The 15,351-nt window shown below is 43.6% G+C and overlaps 1 pseudogene across 1 annotated transcript in view; it reads left to right on the top strand.

The window, feature by feature from the left end:
- Positions 1-2,225: 2,225 nt before the first annotated feature.
- The window catches only part of LOC311596314 (F-box/LRR-repeat protein 19-like), a 35,797-nt pseudogene continuing 22,671 nt past the window's right edge, over positions 2,226-15,351 (top strand). The window contains exons 1-4 of the transcript in view: positions 2,226-2,333; positions 2,447-2,845; positions 3,851-3,922; positions 12,302-12,515. The product of the transcript in view is annotated as an F-box/LRR-repeat protein 19-like (transcript). The remainder of the gene's footprint in view (positions 2,334-2,446; positions 2,846-3,850; positions 3,923-12,301; positions 12,516-15,351) is intronic.

A 15,351-nucleotide genomic window follows, 5' to 3' on the forward strand; every position in this document is an offset into this window, starting at 1 on the left:
ATATTTACCCCAGGCAACACAGAACCTGCTCAGCTTTTTAGTCCTATCTCTGAGAAGAGTCATTTCCTACTTCTTCCTCTGTTTCTTTGAGGAAAGAAACAGCTCTGGGGTGTCTCCCTCTGTTCCTATACATCCCCAAATTTCTCTCATTTTCTGAGGCTTTACACCAAATTGTTCCACATGGCTTGCTTGCTGGGCTCCATAGCAAAAGGCATGGCTTTCTCCCATGCTCTTCAATCCTTCTTGTTGGCAACTGTTTTTCTGTCTCTCCCTCACTCTCAAATAAAATAATGCAGGAGATAGTTTCAAGTCTGTTCCTAAATTCCTTTCTGCATGAGACTGAAACGCCAAGAGGAGGAACCCCAACACTCCCAGCAGGGCCCTCATAGCATGAGCCTAAAGGAAACTCTTCCTCCATTAAGGTGTGTCCTGTAAGGGCATTGTTCTCAGTGAAATTAAAAGTAACAGAGAGAGCGCGCCCCATGGACCGAAAAGTGAGAAAAGCCGCTGTAGGTCTTGTCAGCTCTGAGTGCTTGCCTAATGCTCTAATCTCACAGGGAGCCATTGTGAAGAATGGCAGACGGCTGTGCTTATAATGCACTGCCTGGAGCTGGTGTGTGTCCTGTGGTTGGTGATGGGTTGGACTTGGAAGTTAATTGTTGGTTAGACTCAAGAGGTTGGTGGTTTGGTTGGACTCAGAGGCTGGTTGTTGGTTGGACTTGGAGGTTCCTGCTTGGATTGGATTTGGAAGTTGGTGACTGTATTTCAACACTGACCATTTGCTACACTTTGACATAGTGAGATTTTTCCTGCTGTTTGCTTACACAAGTTCAGAGGGTGGGTTTTCCAGTTATGTGACTTTATTCATTTTGGGGGCTTAGTTTTCAGATATGCCTTCTTGTTTCTTTCATTTCTCTTCAGAACTCAATATCCATCCTTCTTTCTTTCTTTTGATTTTCTTGCTCTTTCAAGACTGGATTTCTCTGTGTACCCTGGTCACCCTAGAACTTGCTCTGTCCAGGCTGGCCTAAAACTTGGAGTTTCTTCCGCCTCGGCCTCACAAGTGCCTGAGATTAAGGGCATGTGCCACCACTACCTGGCCAACAATGATTTTTCTTTCCTGACTACTTATTTCACTTTGTCACTTTCAAATTGCGGCTTATTTCTTCTTTTAAATTTGATCTTAGAGTATATTAGCTGTACAAAGGCATTCCACTGACTTCTGTATGAACGTGCTTTGATGATGTGACTGGCTCCACCCTGGTTCTGTCTATCCCATAATACCTGTTATCTTCCAAGGCCTTCATAGTTCTTCAGTGCAGCCCCAAGCCACCCAGACCCTGTCTGCGGGAAATAGCCTGTGCCATTTATCTCAGTGTGCTAGGCTACTCCATCCAACACACTAACCTCAAAGTCTACACATTTCCAGACTATGACAAGTTTTCATTCTTTTGCATAGGCGCTGTGTGATTTTTGCCCTTGATACCATCCATATATACACTCTTTTTATCCACTGGGGCATGTTGCATCCCATGAATTCCTGGGTAAACCTATCTTGACGCTCAATTGAGCCCTTTAACTCAGTGCCAAGTGTGTCAGTGTTTTGTCCTTTGAAACACAGATCCTGGGTTTCCTGACTTTTGGTCTTTCCAATTCTCTCTTTCCTTTCTGCTCTGACCCTTTCCATCCACCGTGTCTGTCTTCGAAGGGTGCTTGTCTTCCTGTGCCTTTGAAGCATATCTTGACTTTTCCTTGGTGGCATCTATGATTTTTAGTCTGAGAACCTATAGCTCTCAGCATTCCTAGAAGTGATTCTAATTTCTTTTCCCTGGCATTTTCCTTGCTTTTGGTACTGGTAACTTCTACCATCAGAAGTGAAATGTGATATGAAATACCAGAAGAACTAAAATTGGGTTTCAGGGTATCTGGGGCAAAGGTTAAGAAATAGGCCTACAGGAGATAATCTGGCCAGCTGCAAAGAGCAGCCCCTGCTAGAGATAGTGATGCCTAGTGACTGACCCGAAGGGTCCCACCAGAGATAGAGTTGATAAGAGACCCAGTTTTATGGCCACATTCCTTCCTGCCCACCAGAGATAGCATTACTCAGCAACTGACCCATCCATCAGGTGTGACCCAGCTCAGAGCTGAATTAAAGAATTCTCTTGAATTTTACAGCGGTTTCGTGTGTTTTCTGGTTCTCTTTTTGGGATCGAACTGGGCGCAACATGATGATGCCAAGGGAGCTCAAGGCCAGCCCCTTCAAAGGGCACATCCTGGCAAAGGATTACTACGTGCTGGGCACTCTAAGTGAAGGGTCCTTTAGACAAGTCAAAGTGGGTCTCCACCTTGTGACCGAGACCCTGGTGGCCATTAAGCTACTGCAAAGGGGCACCATACAGACTCCCTAATCAGCTCTGAGACTGACCTGCTGCAATCACTGCACCAGGCTCACATCATCCAGCTGCTGCAGGTCCTTGAGACCAGCCAGAAAACCTACCTGGTGATGGAGTACACAGCCTGGGGACCCCTGATGATGCATCTCAGGAAGCATGGGCATCTGGAAGAGGAGGAGCCACGTACTCTATTTCAGGAACTGACTTTGGCCATCAAATATATTCACAGTTACAGCACTGCCCACCGAGACATCAAGCCCGAGAACATCCTTTTGGATTGGGATGGGCATATGAAACTAAGTGATTCTGGCTTGTATAAAAGACTGGCCTCCAGGGGAAAGGTCAGGGGCTTCTGGGGAACACAGTATTGTGCTCCTGAGGTGTTCAGTCACAAGGAATATGAAGGACTTCCACCTGATGTGTGGAGCCTTGGAATGGTACTCTGCTTCACAGTAAGTGGATACCTCCCATTCTGAGAGACAGATCACTCTAAGATAAAGCAGCAGATCCTTTCCTGAGACTGCTGGATCCTGCATCCCCTCTCCCCAGAGCTTCAAGACGTACTCAACTGCTTACTGACACTGGACCCAACAAAGAGGCCCTCCACCCAGGAAGTCATGGCACACCTGTGGCTGCACCATGATGAAAACACATGAATCCCTCTGAAGAAATCCCTAGAGAACCAGAGTCCAGCTTTGCTTTTCAAATGTTTTTGAATGGATACAAAATGCAAGAGCTCAAAGATGCTCTGAGGAAACAAAAGTATACTAGTGCCATGGCAACATATTTAATTCTAAAACAAGTTTACCTCATGACACCACTTTCACCATGATGGAGGGCAGGTTTCTATAATGGGCCCTGCAAAAGCTTCCAACCCTCCTCTGCCTGTAAGGAGGGAACCAGTGTGCCTACCTTTACTCCCTTTACTTGGCCTAGTTACCCTGAGCTGCCTAAAGATGAAAGGAAAAGATGGAGGAGGAGGCACAGTGTGCCTCTTATCCTTTCTTCTGTGAAGATGAGCCTCACAGAAAACATACCACTGCAGCATGGACATATGCTTCACATCAGAAAAGGGACAGTTGGAGAGACTCAGAACAGCATCAATTCCAGGTCTTCCTCAGCAACAGCAACAGCAGCAGGACCAACATCCTCAGTGCACATACACTCACAATCCCCAAGATTTGAAAACACAAGACATGAGCACTGAGGTCTCTGAATCTATGGACACACATACAAGGCCATCCTCCCAGGAACCAGGTTTGCAGTGAGGATGCCCAAGGAGGAAGCACACCACTGGAGCCTTACTGGACAAGGGGTCAACCTCATGGCAAACGTCAGGAGCAGCTCCCAGGGCAGTGGCAGGGTATGCCCAAAGTTCCACAGAGACAGCGGATCTGGAAGGGCACCAAGAAGTATATTTCCCAAGCCCTTATGCAGCTTGTGCTGTTGCCTTCCAGGGACAGACACAAGGCTTGGGAACATCTAAATCACAGCTGCCAATAAGGCGGCAGGAGCACAGCCTAAAACAAGTAGGTTCCATGGAAAGGATACACCTTTCTAGTTTCCTCCTCTTGTCTTAACACATTCTTACCATGCTCATTGTGGGGGTTGGTGACACTGTTATCTATTATCCTAAGGAGAAAATCCTATCCTATCCTCCTAATAGGACTCTCCAAAACTTGAAGTAGAGGTTGACTGCAGAGGACACTGGGCAAGGATGCTGGAGAAGGGTTGGTGGAGGGAGCAGTGGAGCACTCAGGGGGAAGCAGCCTGAGGTCTGTGCCAAGCAATAGTCCTGTATGTTTATTTCTACTAAGAGTCCCCTATCTAAATAGAAGGATCCAGCGGGTCCTGGAAAACTACAGGCGCGTCTGGGCCCTGGGGTCCTCCGCAAACTATGGCAACAGCCAAGGAAAATATAGGCAGTAAACCTCGAACCCCTACTCAGACTAGCCGATGGACAGGACATTCTCCACTGTTGAGTGGAGAAGGAAATCTGACTTTCACACAAACTCTGGTGCCCCATATTTGAACATGTCCCTTGGATGGAGATGCCTGGTGGCACTCAGAGGAAGGACAATAGGTCACCAAGGAGAGACTTGATACCCTATGATACCCATATACAGGGGGAGGAGGTCCCCCTCAGACACAGACATAAGGGAGGGGAGTAGGGGGGAAGTGGGAGGAAGGGAAGAATGGGAGGATACAAGGGATGGGCTAACAACTGAGATGTAATATGAATAAATTAATTTTAAAAATGAAAAAAAAAAGAGTGCCCTATCTTCTGCGTGTTTCAAGTGCTCTGGGAGGCATTGTCTTCCCGGGAGGCTTACACCAGAGTGGATAGTAGCTTACTGAGGATGTAGACAGGTGTAGGGGAGGTGAGAACTGTGGGGAGCTGCCCTTAGTGGTTCTTGGCTTAAAACGTTGGGCAATTCCACCTTGTCTGTAAACTCCATTTTGTACACCTCCGCCTGGCACGTGGCAGGCTGGGGTCAGCCCAGGCCACTCTGCCCAGTCCTGGGAGGCCGCTTGCTTATCTTGCTTCCGTAGCTACGTTCCCTCAGAGCTCACTCCCTTATCTTGGAGTTTTTGCTACCAAGGATGGATAGCAGGACATCTTCTATTACATAGCAACCCTGCCTACTCCTAGTGCCCTTGCCCCCAAGATTGCCTATATAAACCCTGTAAAATTTTTCAATAAATGGGGCTTGATCAGAAATCCTGTCTTGCCCTCATTTCTTTGTGTCTCCTGTCCTTTTTCACTCCCGCACCCCCTCCTAGGGTCTCCTGGCGCCCAGATGTTGGGGCTCGAGGCACAGGGTGTGTGGGTGGGAACCTGTGAGGAGCACCGTCCCTTTAAGACTGCAGTGACTTCGGTAACTAGAGTTCTCCGCAGAGAGCACTCACTCCGTGAGAGAAGATCCACACAGAGATCTCCGTGGAAGTGGCCTGCTCTGTGAGAGAAAGTATGAGAGGTAAGCAGATGGTGATAGTATGGGACAGGAAATTAGTGTACATGAAAAGTTCATAGGTGGACTTAAAGATTCTCTCAAGGTACAAGGAACTAGGGTTAAGAAAAAAGATTTAGCTCATTTTTTCCTCTTCCTTAAAGACATTTGTCCTTGGCTCCCACAAGAAGGGGCCATAGATGAAAAAAGATGGCGGAGAGTGGGTGATGCCTTAAATGATTACTATCGGACCTTTAGCCCTGAAAAGGTCCCTGTCACTGCCTTCTTTTATTGGGATCTGATTAATGATCTCTTGTGTGTTAGATACTTTCATGAAGATATTTAAAATGTATTAGATGAAGGTGAAAATTTTCTTAAAGAAGAACTTAGAAAAAGTCCCTCAACTCCCATCCTGTAAGCCCCCAAACCTCTAAAAAAGAAGGAGGGGCCCCCTTGCCTGAGGATAAGGACTCTGTGTCCATAGTAATCCCCTGTGATGGGGAAAAGGTGGACTTCATTGATTTCAAAAATAACCAGGACCCTAAAATCCCCCCAAAGCCTAATAAAAATGACCCACTTACCAAGAAACCTGATCCCCCCAAAAGACTTTATCCCTCTCTAAAAATCTTTCATTCTGAGGTAAACAGCAATGATGATGAATTAACTTCTGAAGAGGAGGCCGATTTAGAAGAGGCTGGGGGCTGGAGAGATAGCTCAAAGGTTAAGGGCACTGGCTGTTCCTCCAGAGGTTCTGAGTTCGATTCCCAGCAACCACATGGTGGCTCACAACCATCTATAATGAGATCTGGTGCCCTCTTCTGTTGTGCAGGTGTACATGTAGACAGAATACTGTCTACATGATAAATAAATGAATCTTTTTATAAAAATTGAAAGAAGAAGAAGAAGAAGAAGAAGAAGAAGAAGAAGAAGAAGAAGAAGAGCCTGGCTGGCCTTGAACTCACAGTAATCTGCCTGCCTCTACCTCCGTAGTGCTGGGATTTAAGGCATGTGCCACCACACCCAGCCCATAGGCCCTGCTTTTTGAAAAAATTTTAAATCAGGCACACAAACAGACATTTGGCTAATCTTTGAAGACAGTACTGTGTGCTTTCCTTAGTATCACAAAGTTAAACCCAAACTACGAAGAAAGATGATATACCAAATTAGGATTGCTTATGTATAGAGAAAATACTTTGTTGTTGTTGTTGTTTTTTGTTTTGTTTTATTTTTTTATTTTTGTGAGGTTTTTTATTTGTTTATTTTTTGGTTTTTTTGTTTTGTTGGTTCTTTGTTTGCTTGTTTGTTTTTATCATGAGCTGAGTGATCTCACAGGTAAGATAAAAGTTTTCAAAAGTAGGGAAATTCACAGCAGTATTGGCAGAGTCAAGCAGAACTCTAAGGCCAACCTGGTCTACTAAGTGGTGGTGGTGGGGTTCAGTTACAGTTTGAATTGAAGGAAAGGACGATATTGCAACAAAGAATTGTCCCTTACAGCTGTGTCAGCTGAGCACTAAATTAGACTGAGATCTTCCACCAGAGAATGTCAAAGCTACAACTCTTCCAAAACCAGCTGGGTACCTAGGAATTACATGATACAAATACAGTGGGTGGTCATGGAGCCTTGTCTCCAGCCTTTCTCACCTGCTGGCCTCTACTCCTTTAACCAGCTACACTTTTCAGTTAGCATTCCTTTCCTGAGAGTGAGGGTCTCACCCAGGCCAAGGTTTTCACAGGGGCTTAGCCTCTCCATGCGGCTTTGTTGTTTTGCCTTTGCTGGAGAGATGGGGAGCAATAGGCTGCCTCTACTTATGCAAAACAAAAGGCCTTTGGTTTACAATAGATGCAGTGTTGGCAGAGGCATGGTCTGTAGCAGATGTGTGTTTGCCTTCTGCAAAGATAAAAGACAATAGAAAGGCCTCTGCAGCCTTTTGTGTGCTCCTTGAGTGTTTGAGGGACTCTTCTTAAACCTGAACACTCTGAAGAACACATTGTTTTATGCAGCCTCTTACCTTTACTGTGTTGCAGACATCTCAGAACTGAGGGAAAAATCCCTCCAGGCAACTGCACATGAGAAAATGACTCAGAAAAAAGATCCCCTTTTCTCTAACCCATGATTTCCTTTGACCTGGTGTATGTCAGAAAAGCAGTGAGACTTTAGAAAACAGCGAGTATACAGATTTCCTAATTGTGCACTCAACTTTAGTTGCTATTAGAGTAGAGAACTGAAGAGCAGAGTTCAGAACTGTTATGTTACTTCAATGTTTTAAATATGGACTATAAGCCACACAACAGATATGACATGGAGAAGTTTATCATAGGGGAGGGATACCCCAGAGAGAAAGAGAGATAGAGGAGTAGACTGCAAGAGAAGGGGGACGTAAGATAGAGACACAGATGGGTTTGCCCTTTTATATAACCCTGGCCAGGGGCATACCTAGTGGCAGGCAGGTAATGACATCATTGGTTGCTAGGCAGACTGGGGACAGTATCCTAACACAATGTGCTAGCTATTCCTATTTTTTTTAATTTATGAAATATATTGATAACTGTGAAGTATAAATTATCATCATTCATGTACATGTTTTAACTTTTGCAATTTACTTAGTGATTCATAAAGTTTCTAATTTCAACACAATTTCTAAATGACAACAGACAAAAAAACATAGAAAGACCACATTGGGACAGATGAATAAGTGGATCATAGATGTTGGAATGGAAGCACTGGGCAGAACCACTGGTAAGACAAGAACGGCATCATTTCTTATTGACCCAAATGGTGAATATGAACAGGTTCATCATGACATATGAGTGATGCTTCCCCAGAGCTGTTGACTGGCTGGGTGTGGTGGTACACGCCTTTGATCCCAGCACTCAGGATGCAGAGACAAGCAGATCTCTGTGACTACATATCAAGTTCCAAAACAGCCAAGGTTGTTACACAGAGAATCCATGTCTCAAAAATAAATAAATAATTAATTAAAAAGACTGTACTTGGACTACTTCCTGTGTTTCCTGACCTGTATTCCACTAAACACTAGACAGGCCTTGGTGTGGCCTTCCTAATTGCCACAAGAGAATTTCTTTGGAATAAATAGTATCACCTGGAAAATTCTCATCCCCGTAATTCTTTTTAATTTTTGCCATAGAGCTGTACTGCATCATTTATTTCAGATTGCTCATCTTCTCATCACATAAGATGTGACTAACACCATCTGTTATCCAACAAGATTCCAAATAAAGGGCCTGAGCTGGAGGGCTCATCAGAAAAGACGATCCCTTAGGAACAAGCCATTCTTAGAGTCTCCTTAAAACACATTTAAACTTCTATGTTTCTACTTTATCTCTCAGGAAAGTTTTTAACAAGTCATGTTTTGCTCTGGTCATACCTTATTAATATTACAGAATATTAAAATAATATATAATTTCTTTGTTGTTCAGATAAAAAGGTAATTGAGACAAGGGGTTTATCCACTAAAAAAGGAATGTACTTGAATCTCCTACCTTTATCTAACACTATTAATTCTTTAATTTCTTCTAAAGCTGAAAACCTTCACTAGGAATTTTCTCTGCTCCTTTTGATCCAATTCTTCACGAATTGCTCTTACTAACCTGGACCAAAATCTGGGATGTATAGATCCCAGTTCAGGGACAGAAGACTGAAGTTCACTATCTAACCCCCAGGCTTACCCCAGGGCTGCAGCACAACGCCCACTGCAGCCTCCTTTCCCCTCTCTCCCCATCTCCAGTGGATCACATAGTCTGTGAGCTTCCTTCCTCCCGCCCGCTGCCTTCTCCCAGGTCCCAATCCTAGCAGGCACTCTGTGGGAACCCACAGACCACTCAGATTGGGGAAATAAGTAGGCTAATTGCAGATCTTCATCTTTCCCACAGAGTCCAATCCCTCAGTCTCATCCCTAGCTCTCTATCAGACCTTCTGCTGTGGCCTCCTGCCATCATTGTAACCCCACCCGCCCCTGCCTGTATTCCTAGGGTACTAAAGAAGCAAATCCTGGTGAAATCCTGCTTTCTTCCACCCTGTGAGCACCCTCAGGTCCCCCCATCCCATGCCTGTCAATGTCTGTCTTTGCTCTGGCAAGGCCCAGGATAGAATCTGGAACTGGATGCGGAATCCCCTTCACTTTATGTCTTGTGTCACCAAGCTGGTGGCTCAGACAGCTCATAGTACTGAAAGAAGAAAGAGGAAAGGGAGCCTAGGATTCCTTCTCTAGTGACCAGTTGTACAGTTTATACAGTTTTCTGCCTGCATTCTGCTAGCAGGCCAGAAGAGGACACCAGATCTCATTATAGAGTGTAATGAGCCAACTTGTGGTTGCTGGGAATTGAACTCAGGACCCTTGTAAGAACAGCCAGTGATCTTAACTTCTGAGCCATCTCTCCAACCCTTCCTTTTTTTTTAAAGTTTATTTTTATCACCCCCACAAGGCATTCTTTTTGTAATGTGATTGAAACTTGGACTTGCATCCCGTTAGTCCCACCCTTTCCTTCTCTTTCTCTAGCTCTTATTTATATCTATAAGTATTTCGCCTGTTTTTTGGCGCCACCTACCTTAACAAAATGACTTCCAGGGTTACAACATCTGTTTAAAACAACAAGAGAAAGGGCTGGAGAGACTGCTTGGCAGTCTGACTGCTATTCCAAAGGACCCGGGTTCAAGTCCCAGCAACTCCTGGCCCACGAGACGGCCCTGCTCCTTTTCCAAACCGGCAGGAGGGGCGATGATAACCACCTGACACGCAAACACAACAAGCCGAGAGGAAGAAGCTGGTTATCGAAAAAAGTTGCCCAACCGAGGGCACAGCACACACGCAAGCAGCACGGGAAAGCCAACAGGCCGAGCCACGGAGTCAGGCCCTGCATTGTACCACGAGCAGAAGCAGGAGCCTTAAGAGGCCATCGTCCTTTTAAGGTCTCCAACCAAAGGACAGCGTGTCAGCATAGGTCTCCAGGTACACTATGCCGAGACCACAACCACTCAAATAGACCTCAGGGTCTATTGTGAGTTTGAGACCAGCCTGGTCTACACAGTGAGTGCAGGACAGCCAAGGCTACGTAGAGAAACCCCGTCTCCAAAAACCAAAACCAAAACCAAACAAAACAAAAAAATTAGACTAAGGAGCAACACCAGACCTCCGAGATGTTTACTTTCATTTTATTTGCCTTTATATGATGATGATGATGATGATGATTATTATTATTATTATTATTATTATTATTATTATTATTATTGTATGAATGTGTCAGATCCCTTGGTTACAGACAGGTGTGAGCTGCCATGTCGGTTTTGGGAATCGAACCCAGGTCCTTTGGAAGAGCAGACAGGACTCTTCACCACCTCCAGCCCCATTTGCTTTGTCATTTGAATTCTGAGGCACAGCCACACAGAAAAGAAATTCTTCCAAAGTGATCTTACCCATGTCTTCTCTGTTCTCTGTGTTTACTATCCCTCTAGATGGCAGGGACGTAAATCCAATTCATATGAGGGGGGTGTGGGGGGAGGGGAATTGTGAGGAGGCTCTCTCCCCTGATCAAGAAAGTACCCTTCAAATAAAAAGAAAAAATCACTACAAGCACTCACTTGTTTTGGAATATAATTTACCAGGGAAAGAAATGTGTGGGTTCACATACAGGCCCAGACATAAACAGGAGACCACAGAGACCAAAAGGCAGAGCGACCAATGCCTGTTGTTATCGTTCAGGGTAAGGGTTGGGGTCCTTCCTAGTCCCCTCTACCATGACCTAGAAGTGACTGACTTAAGCTGACATCAGGAAGCAGTCCATTTCTGAAAGAGGAAAGAAAGGGGTGCTGGGAGTGAGGTAGGTAGGTAGGTAGGAAAGAAGGAAGAAGGGGGTAAAAAACCAGCCTCAGCAGGTCAGGGTAGACTGAGACGGTGGTCATAGATAGAGCTGGTGACTGATCACTCACCTGAGGTTTAATTTTTTTATTTTATTTTATTTTTCTGAGGGTGGGTACAAAGCTTGATTCTCTGGGCCAAAACTGCTTGTAGCCAGCAAAGGACAGAAAAGAAGGAATGGATCTCACACACACACACACACACACACACACACACACACATTGAAACAAGAAAAGCTCCAATGAGTGCAGTTACAAAGACAGACTCGATTGTTTTGTTATTTAAAGATGTGTGTGTGCGCGCACGCGGGGTTGTATAAGTCTTAAAAGAATCACACATCTAAACTCAAACCAACCATTTCTAGTTTAGATCCTCGAGGTGCCCATCTATCCATGTAACGCGCCAGCTTTCCACTGATCCCTGTGATTATCAGCTTCATCTCGCTCTCGTAAAAATGCGACCACAGGAGCAACACCAGACCTCCCTCTCAGCTGGGTCATTTCATTTTGTTTTTCTCTTTCTGTTTTAGATTGATTTCTGTATTAAGCGTGCAGTGCTCTGCCTGCATCTACGCCTGCAGGCCAGGAGAGGGCGCCAGGTCTCGTCACAGATGGCTGTGAGCCACCATGTGGCTGCTGGGAATTGAACTCAAGACCTTTGGAAGAGCAGCCAGTGCGCTTAACCCCTGAGGCATGTTTACTTTTAATTAATTAATTTTCATGGTTTTTCGAGACAGGGTTTCTCTGTGCAACAGCTCTCTGGCTGTTCCGGAACTCACGGAGATCCTCCTGCCTCTGCCTCCCAGGTGCTGGGATTACAGGCCTGCGCCACCACCGCCAGGCCCATTTCATCTTTCGTAGTGCTCTCTTTGGTTTAAGTGCGAGGCGCTGTCACTCAGAAGAGTATAATTTATGAGAACAACACATCATCACCCGGATGACACCACCGTACGCCCGACGTTGGCCCCGCCCCTCCAGTCCCGGCGCCCCTGAGGCGGAGGTGGGCGGGGCTCTCGCGCTCCACCGGGCGGTGTGACGTCACCCACGGGAGGGTCGCGTGCACTCACTTCCGCTCTCACGTCTAGGAACCCACAACTGCGGTACCTGGTATCCACCTAGCTCTCTGTGGGACCGGGAACAGCGACCTCCAGACTGGAGGCAGCAGCTACCGGACAGGAAACAGCACCCACTATACCGGAAATAGCGACCTCCAGACTGGAAGGCGCTGCTACGGGACAGCACCCTCTATACGGGGAACAGCATGGCTACTCATTCGGGAACTCTCCTCTCACACGTCACGTCTGTTTATTCTGAGAAAGGGATGAAAAAAAAAAGAAAAAAGGAAAAAGAAAATGATGAATTTGCCAGGCGTAGTGGCGCAGGCCTGTAATCCCAGCACTTGGGAGACAGAGGCAGGTGGATCTCAGTGAGTTCAAGGCCAGCCTGGTCTACACAGATTAAACCCTGTCTTGAAAAACCAAAACAAAACAAAACAAAAGGATAAATTTAATTTATAACAATAACAAATAATATGAAACCATAAAATCATTAAAATAAAATATAATAGAAAATAAAAATATACCGTTGTAAAACGACAAAAGCAAAATAGAAAAATAAGAATAAAATAATAATAAAAATAAAACAGAAGAATCACACATGTCACCCCACAGGAGAGATGAGGCAGCGCATCCTCCAAGGTCAGCATTTACAGAAAGGGACGTGGCTCATCCCCGAGGGCCGTGGTCACCCTCCCCAGGCCTTTCAGGGTGAAAATGCCCAACCGGAAATCGTCTCAGTGTAAACGTGGGAATGTCCCTCATCCATAATGTCATCTTTGATCTCTTCCATTTATAAAACTTTAAAATTATTTTTATTTATTTAAAATATGTAACTAATTAAAATTTAAATAATTAATGTATCTTCTACTTAATATATTATATTGAATAATTAATATATGTATATCCATCTTATTATTAATATAATATTAAGTATTTTTAAGAATTAAAAGATTGAACTATTTAATTATTGTTAGTATATTATATTATCATATTAAAGTACTATTTTAATTCAATTTAGTTAATCTCTTAATTATTTAATTTAATGTAATTTATTATTAAATAGGCTTCTTGGGAATATAATGTAATGTAATATAAAACAATTTATTATAATATAATACAATATAAAATAATGTAAGATAAAGTCATGTAATAATATAATAATATGATGTAATTCATATAAAGTAACATAATGTAATATAATGTGTTATATAATGTAATATAATAATATAATAGAATGTTATATAATGTAATATAAAATAATATAGTTTAATGTAATGTTATTTAATATAATGGAATTTGTGCCAAGACAGAAACCAAAATTGGACAAAACAAACAGACAGGAGGAGAAGGGCCCAAGAGAAGGCACAGGAGCTAGACACTGCCCATCATCACACAACAGGTGTCCTGTAAAAAAACACTAAAGAGGAAACTGTGAAATATAGATAAAGAACATTCAGGGTGAAAAGAGGGAAGGAAAATATAAATATCACAGAAATACATATTAGAAGTTATTAAAATATTTTTATAATTGAAAATTTGAATTACATTAATTAATAAAATAGTTTAAATTATTACAATTACTTTCCTGTCTTTAAAAAGAAAAAAGAAAAAAAGTGGTTTAGATAAAAATAATGATATTTTCTGCTAATGAAATGAGCCAATTCAAGACAAATTAAAGAATAAAGGCAGATTTATTGGGGGCAGGTCTCAGGCAGGTTCACTGATCTCATAGGAGGGGGTCAGTGAAGCCTCCATGCAGACAAAAAAGTGCCAGGGGCAGAGAAAGAGGATAGAAGAAACGCAGAGAGAGAGAGAGAGAGAGAGAGAGAGAGAGAGAGAGAGGGAGAGAGAACAAAGTGTCTGGATTATACAGTGAAGATCCTCTGGGGAAAAAAAGCCCAGGCCCAGGGCTGGAAAGTCAGGTAGGGACAGAGGAATGCTGGGAGAAACTGGAGGCCAGGTCCGCTTTGATATGCTAAATGAATACCTCATTTTTATTGGAATGAGTATTTTTCTGGGCTGTAAGTCTATGTCTCACAACCTGCCAGTTGCCCTCAAAAGACAGATGTAGTCATCAGGGTCTATGGGACTGAGAGAGATTCAACAACTCATTCACCGCTGCATAATGAAAGGGAGAACACAGATAACAGAAAGGAAGAAAGGAAGGAAGAAAGTAATATTTCCTCAACTAAATGAAAATAAAAACATAATACTACACAACCCATGATGTACAGTAAAATCTGTCCTATAAGGAAATTTATAGCTTTAATTGCCTACCTTTTTGGGGCGAGGGGGTGACACAGGGTTTCCCCCATGTAACATTCCTGGCTGTCCTGGAACTCACTTTGTAAACCAGCCTGGCCTTAAACTCACAAAGATCCACCTACCTCTCTGCCTTCTGAGTGTTGGGGCTAAAGGCATGCACCACTACTGCCTGGCTTAATTGGCTACCTTTTAAAAATATTTATGGTGATGATGATGATGATGATGATGATGATGATGTTTTTTGAGATAGGGTTTCTCTGTGTAGCCTTTGCTGTCCTGGACTTGCTTTGTAGACCAAGCTGGCCTTGAACTCACAGCAATCCGCCTACCTCTGCCTCCCGAGTGCTGGGATTAAAAGCATCTGCCACCACACCTGGCCTAATTGCCTACCTTTAAAAATGTTTATAAGTACAAATAATTGACTTCAGTACAAAGCCAAAATTTAGGAAAAATACAAACACAAACCTACTAGAAAGAAATGACTTCAGTACACAGTTCAAAATTTAGGCTTACTTGTCCCAAGTCTGAAACCCAACCATTCTCCTCTTTGAGGATTTAGCATTCTAGCTTTTACTTTATAGAGACATGTTCCCTCTATTCCTGTTACCTGTGTAACTTTGATCATGGAGTCATGTTGGATTTCATGAAAGAATTCTTCTGCATTTGCATTTTACATCTCAGCTTTGATTGTTAGCTTTTGCTATCCAGTGGGTTTCATTTGATTTGTTTGTTTTTCCTTTTTTGTTTTGTTTTGTTTTGTTTTTGAGACAGGGTCTCTTTGTATAGCCTATCCTGGACTCACTTCGTCGACC

Source organism: Acomys minous (assembly GCF_964271855.1).
Source record: "Acomys minous genome assembly, chromosome: 4".
Classification (NCBI taxonomy): Eukaryota; Metazoa; Chordata; class Mammalia; order Rodentia; family Muridae; genus Acomys; species Acomys minous.